This window comes from Schistocerca serialis, unplaced genomic scaffold (assembly GCF_023864345.2).
Source record: "Schistocerca serialis cubense isolate TAMUIC-IGC-003099 unplaced genomic scaffold, iqSchSeri2.2 HiC_scaffold_1417, whole genome shotgun sequence".
Lineage (NCBI taxonomy): Eukaryota > Metazoa > Arthropoda > Insecta > Orthoptera > Acrididae > Schistocerca > Schistocerca serialis.
The window spans coordinates 2,074,948-2,082,275 of NW_026047644.1; positions in this window are offsets into that span (position 1 = coordinate 2,074,948).

Sequence of the window (7,328 nt, forward strand, 5' to 3'; positions counted from 1 at the left end):
GAAATAGAAAAAGCACAATGCCGACTTAAGTACAAGAAGACTGACTCTTCTTACTGACTATCATTTGAACCATTCCTGTGACACTAGTTATAGTTTCCGATGCTACACTTCAGGTTTACTGTATCCCTCTGTCTTTCTTATTGACGATGAAACACAGAAATTGCATCGGATTTAAATAGAAAAGGCACAATGCCGACGTAAGTACAAGAAGACTGACTCTTCTTAATGACTATGATTTGAATCACTCCTGTGACGCTAGTTACAGATTCCGATGCTTCACTTCAGGTTTACTGTATCCCTTGGACCTTCTTATTGACGATGAAACACTGAAATTGCATCGGAATTAAATAAAAAAGGCACAATGCTACTAAAGTACAAGAAGACTGACTCTTCCTACTGTCTATGCTTTGAACCGTTCCTGTGACACTAGTTATAGATTCCGATGCTTCACTTCAGGTTTACTGTATCCCTTGGACGTTCTTATTGACGATGAAACACAGAAATTGCATCGGAATTAAATACAAAAGGCACAATGCTGACATAAGTACAAGAAGACGGACTCTTCTTACTGACTATGTTTTGAACCAATCCTGTGACACTAGTTATAGATTCCGATGCTTCACTTCAGGTTTACTGTATCCCTCTGACCTTCCTATTGCCGATGAAACACAGAAATTGCATCTGAATTAAATACAAAAGGCACAATGCCGACTTAAGTACATGTAGACTGACTCCTCCTACTGTCTATGTTTTGAAACATTCCTGTGACACTAGTTATAGATTCCGATGCTTCATTTCAGGTTTACTGTATCCCTTGGACCATCATATTGACCATGAAACACAGAAAGTGCATCAGAATTATACAGAAAATGCACAATGCTGACTTAAGTATAAGACGACTGACTCTTATTACTGTCTATGATTTGAACCATTCCTGTGACACTAGATATAGATACCGATGCTTCACTTCAGGTTTACTGTATTTCTTGGACCTTCTTATTGACGATGAAACACAGATATTGCATCGGAATTAAATAGAAAACACAATGCCGACTTTAGTACAAGAAGACTGACTCTTCTTACTGCCTATGTTTTGAACCATTCCTCTGACGCAAGTTACAGATTCCGATGCTTCACTTCAGGTTTACTGTATCCCTCTGACATTCTTATTGACGATGAAACACTGGAATTGCATCGATATGAAATAGAAAAAGCACAATGCCGACTTAAGTACAAGAAGAATGACTCTTCTTACTGACTATGATTTGAACCATTTCTGTGACACTAGTTATAGATTCCGTTGCTACACTTCAGGTTTACTGTATCCCTCTGACCTTCTTATTGACGATGAAACACAGAAATTGCATCGGAATTAAATAGAAAAGGCACAATGCCGACTTAAGTACAAGAAGACTGACTCCTCTTACTGACTATGTTTGAACCACTATTATGACGCTGGTTACAGATTCCGACGCTTCACTTCAGGTTTACTGTAGCCCTTGGACCTTCTTATTGACCATGAAACACAGAAAGTGCATCGGAATTAAATACAAAACGCACATTGCTGACTTAAGTACAAGAAGACTGACTCTTCCTACTGTCTATGTTTTGAACCATTCCTGTGACACTAGTTATATATTCCGATGCTTCACTTCAGGTTTTCTGTAATTCTCTGACCTTCTTATTGACGATGAAACACAGAAATTGCATCGGAATTAAATACAAAAGGCACAATGCTGACTTAAGTAAAAGAAGACTGACTCTTCACACTGTCTATGTTAGAAATATTCCTGTAACACTAGTTATAGATTCCGTTGCTTCACTTCAGGTTTTCAGTATCCCTCTGATTTTCTTATTGACGAAGAAACACAGAAATTGCATCGGAATTATATACAAAAGGCACAATGCCGACTTAAGTACAAGAAGACTGACTCTTCTTACTGACTGTTTTGAACCATTCCTGTGACACTAGTTATGGATTCCGATGCTTCACTTCAGGTTTACTGTATCCCACTGACCTTCTTATTGACGTTGAAACACAGAAATTGCATCGGAATTAAATACAAATGGCACAATGCCGACTTAAGTACAAGAAGACTGACTCTCCTTACTGTCTATGTTTTGAACCATTCTTGTGACACTAGTTATAGATTCCCATGCTTCACTTCAGGTTTACTGTATCCCTTGGACCCTCTTATTGACGATGAAACACAGAAATTGCATCGGAATTAAATAGAAAAGGCACAATGCCGACTTAGGTACAGGAAGACTGACTCTTCTTACTGACTATGTTTTGAACCATTCCTGTGACACTAGTTATAGATTCCCATGCTTCACTTCAGGTTTACTGTATCCCTTGGACCCTCTTATTGACGATGAAACACAGAAATTGCATCGGAATTAAATAGAAAAGGCACAATGCCGACTTAAGTACAGGAAGACTGACTCTTCTTACTGACTATGTTTTGAACCATTCCTGTGACACTAGTTATAGATTCCGATGCTTCACTTCAGGTTTACTGTATCCCTTGGACCTTCTTATTGACAATGAAACACAGAAATTGCATCTGAATTAAATACAATAGGCACAATGCCGACTTAAGTACGTGTAGACTGACTCTTCCTACTGTCTATGTTTTGAAACATTCCTGTGACACTAGTTATAGATTCCGATGCTTCATTTCAGGTTTACTGTATCCATTGGACCCTCTTATTGACGATGAAACACAGAAATTGCATCGGAATTAAATAGAAAAGGCACAATGCCGACTTAAGTACAGGAAGACTGACTCTTCTTACTGACTATGTTTTGAACCATTCCTGTGACACTAGTTATAGATTCCGATGCTTCACTTCAGGTTTACTGTATCCCTTGGACCTTCTTATTGACAATGAAACACAGAAATTGCATCTGAATTTAATACAAAAGGCACAATGCCGACTTAAGTACGTGTAGACTGACTCTTCCTACTGTCTATGTTTTGAAACATTCCTGTGACACTAGTTATAGATTCCGATGCTTCATTTCAGGTTTACTGTATCCATTGGACCATCTTATTGACCATGAAACACAGAAAGTGCATCGGAATTATGTAGAAAAGGCACAATGCTGACTTAAGTACAAGAAGACTGACTCTTCCTACTGTCTATGTTTTGAACCTTTCCTATGACACTAGTTATAGATTCTGATACTTCACTTCAGGTTTTCTGTTTCACTCTGATCCTCGTATTGACGATAAAACACAGAAATTGCATCGGAATTAAATACAAAAGTCACAATGCCGACTTAAGTACAAGAAGACTGACCTTTCTTACTGTCTATGCTTTGAACCATTCCTGTGACACTAGTTATAGATTCCGATGCTTCACTTCAGGTTTACTGTATCCCTCTGACCTTCTTATTGACGATGAAACACAGAAATTGCTTCGGAATTAAATACAAAGGCACAATGCCGACTTAAGTACATGTATACTGACTCTTCCTACTGTCTATGTTTTGAAACATTCCTGTGACACTAGTTATAGATTCCGATGCTTTATTTCAGGTTTACTGTATCCCTTGGACCTTCTTATTGACCATGAAACACAGAAAGTGCATCGGAATTAAATACAAAAGGCACAATGCTGACTTAAGTACAGGAAGACTGACTTTTCCTACTGTCTATGTTTTGAACCATTCCTGTGACACTAGTTATATATTCCGATGCTCCACTTCAGGTTTTCTGTATTTCTCTTACCTTCTTATTGACAATGAATCACAGAAATTGCATCGGAATTAAATACAAAAGGCACAATGCTGACTTAAGTACAAGAAGACTGACTCTTCTTACTGACTATGATTTGAACCATTCCTGTGACACTAGTTACAGTTTCCGATGCTACACTTCAGGTTTACTGTATCCCTCTGACTTTCTTATTGACCATGAAACACAGAAATTGCATCGGATTTAAATAGAAAAGGCACAATGCCGACTTAAGTACAAGAAGACTGACTCTTCTTACTGACTATGATTTGAACCATTCCTGTGACACTAGTTACAGTTTCCGATGCTACACTTCAGGTTTACTGTATCCCTCTGACTTTCTTATTGACCATGAAACACAGAAATTGCATCGGATTTAAATAGAAAAGGCACAATGCCGACTTAAGTACAAGAAGACTGACTCTTCTTAATGACTATGATTTGAATCACTCCTTTGACGCTAGTTACAGATTCCGATGCTTCACTTCAGGTTTACTGTATCCCTTGGACCTTCTTATTGACGATTAAACACAGAAATTGCATCGGAATTAAATAAAAAAGGCACAATGCTACTAAAGTACAAGAAGACTGACTCTTCCTACTGTCTATGTTTTGAACCGTTCCTGTGACACTAGTTATAGATTCCGATGCTTCACTTCAGGTTTAATGTATCCCTTGGACGTTTTTATTGACGATGAAACACAGAAATTGCATCGGAATTAAATACAAAAGGCACAATGCCGACTTAAGTACATGTAGACTGACTCCTCCTACTGTCTATGTTTTGAAACATTCCTGTGACACTAGTTATAGATTCCGATGCTTCATTTCAGGTTTACTGTATCCCTTGGACCATCATATTGACCATGAAACATAGAAAGTGCATCGGAATTATATAGAAAAGGCACAATGCTGACTTAAGTATAAGACGACTGACTCTTCCTACTGTCTATGTTTGAACCATTCCTGTGACACTAGATATAGATTCCGATGCTTCACTTCAGGTTTACTGTATTTCTTGGACCTTCTTATTGACGATGAAACACAGAAATTGCATCGGAATTAAATAGAAAACACAATGCCGACATTAGTACAAGAAGACTGACTCTTCTTACTGTCTATGTTTTGAACTATTCCTCTGACGCAAGTTACAGATTCCGATGCTTCACTTCAGGTTTACTGTATCCCTCTGACATTCTTATTGACGATGAAACACTGGAATTGCATCGGTATGAAATAGAAAAAGCACAATGCCGACTTAAGTACAAGAAGAATGACTCTTCTTACTGACTATGATTTGAACCATTTCTGTGACACTAGTTATAGATTCCGTTGCTACACTTCAGGTTTACTGTATCCCTCTAACCTTCTTATTGACGGTGAAACACAGAAATTGCATCGGAATTAAATAGAAAAGGCACAATGCCGACTTAAGTACAAGAAGACTGACTCCTCTTACTGACTATGTTTTGAACCACTATTATGACGCTGGTTACAGATTCCGATGCTTCACTTCAGGTTTACTGTAGCCCTTGGACCTTCTTATTGACCATGAAACACAGAAAGTGCATCGGAATTAAATACAAAACGCACATTGCTGACTTAAGTACAAGAAGACTGACTCTTCCTACTGTCTATGTTTTGAACCATTCCTGTGACACTAGTTATATATTCCGATGCTTCACTTCAGGTTTTGTGTAATTCTCTGACCTTCTTATTGACGATGAAACACAGAAATTGCATCGGAATTAAATACAAAAGGCACAATACTGACTTAAGTACAAGAAGACTGGCTCTTCACACTGTCTATGTTAGAAATATTCCTGTAACACTAGTTATAGATTCCGATGCTTCACTTCAGGTTTTCAGTATCCCTCTGACCTTCTTATTGACGAAGAAACACAGAAATTGCATCGGAATTAAATACAAAAGGCACAATGCCGACCTAAGTACAAGAAGACTGACTCTTCTTACTGACTGTTTTGAACCATTCCTGTGACACTAGTTATGGATTCCGATGCTTCACGTCAGGTTTACTGTATCCCACTGACCTTCTTATTGACGTTGAAACACAGAAATTGCATCGGAATTAAATACAAATGGTACAATGCCGACTTAAGTACAAGAAGACTGACTCTCCTTACTGTCTATGTTTTGAACCATTCCTGTGACACTAGTTATAGATTCCGATGCTTCACTTCAGGTTTTCTGTATCACTCTGATCTTCGTATTGACGATAAAACACAGAAATTGCATCGGAATTAAATACAAAAGTCACAATGCCGACTTAAGTACAAGAAGACTGACCTTTCTTACTGTCTATGCTTTGAACCATTCCTGCGACACTAGTTATAGATTCCGATGCTTCACTTCAGGTTTACTGTATCCCTCTGACCTTCTTATTGACGATGAAACACAGAAATTGCTTCGGAATTAAATACAAAGGCACAATGCCGACTTAAGTACATGTATACTGACTCTTCCTACTGTCTATGTTTTGAAACATTCCTGTGACACTAGTTATAGATTCCGATGCTTTATTTCAGGTTTACTGTATCCCTTGGACCTTCTTATTGGCCATGAAACACAGAAAGTGCATCGGAATTAAATACAAAAGGCACAATGCTGACTTAAGTACAGGAAGACTGACTTTTCCTACTGTCTATGTTTTGAACCATTCCTGTGACACTAGTTATATATTCCGATGCTTCACTTCAGGTTTTCTGTATTTCTCTTACCTTCTTATTGACAATGAAACACAGAAATTGCATCGGAATTAAATACAAAAGGCACAATGCTGACTTAAGTACAAGAAGACTGACTCTTCACACAGTCTATGTTTGAACCATTCCTGTGACACTAGTTATAGATTCCGATGCTGCACTTCAGGTTTTCAGTATCCCTCTGACCTTCTTATTGACGATGAAACACAGAAATTGCATCGGAATTAAATACAAAAGGCACAATGCCGACTTAAGTACAAGGAGACTGACTCTTCTTACTGACTGTTTTGAACCATTCCTGTGACACTAGTTATGGATTCCGATGCTTCACTTCAGGTTTACTGTATCCCTCTGACCTTCTTATCGACGTTGAAACACAGAAATTGCATCGGAATTAAATGCAAATGGCACAATGCCGACTTAAGTACAAGAAGACTGACTCTCCTTACTGTCTAAGTTTTGAACCATTCCTGTGACACTAGATATAGATTCCGATGCTTCACTTCAGGTATACTGTATCCCTCTGACATTCTTATTGACGATGAAACACTGAAATTGCATCGGAATGAAATAGAAAAAGCACAATGCCGACTTAAGTACAAGAAGACTGACTCTTCTTACTGACTATCATTTGAACCATTCCTGTGACACTAGTTATAGTTTCCGATGCTACACTTCAGGTTTACTGTATCCCTCTGTCTTTCTTATTGACGATGAAACACAGAAATTGCATCGGATTTAAATAGAAAAGGCACAATGCCGACGTAAGTACAAGAAGACTGACTCTTCTTAATGACTATGATTTGAATCACTCCTGTGACGCTAGTTACAGATTCCGATGCTTCACTTCAGGTTTACTGTA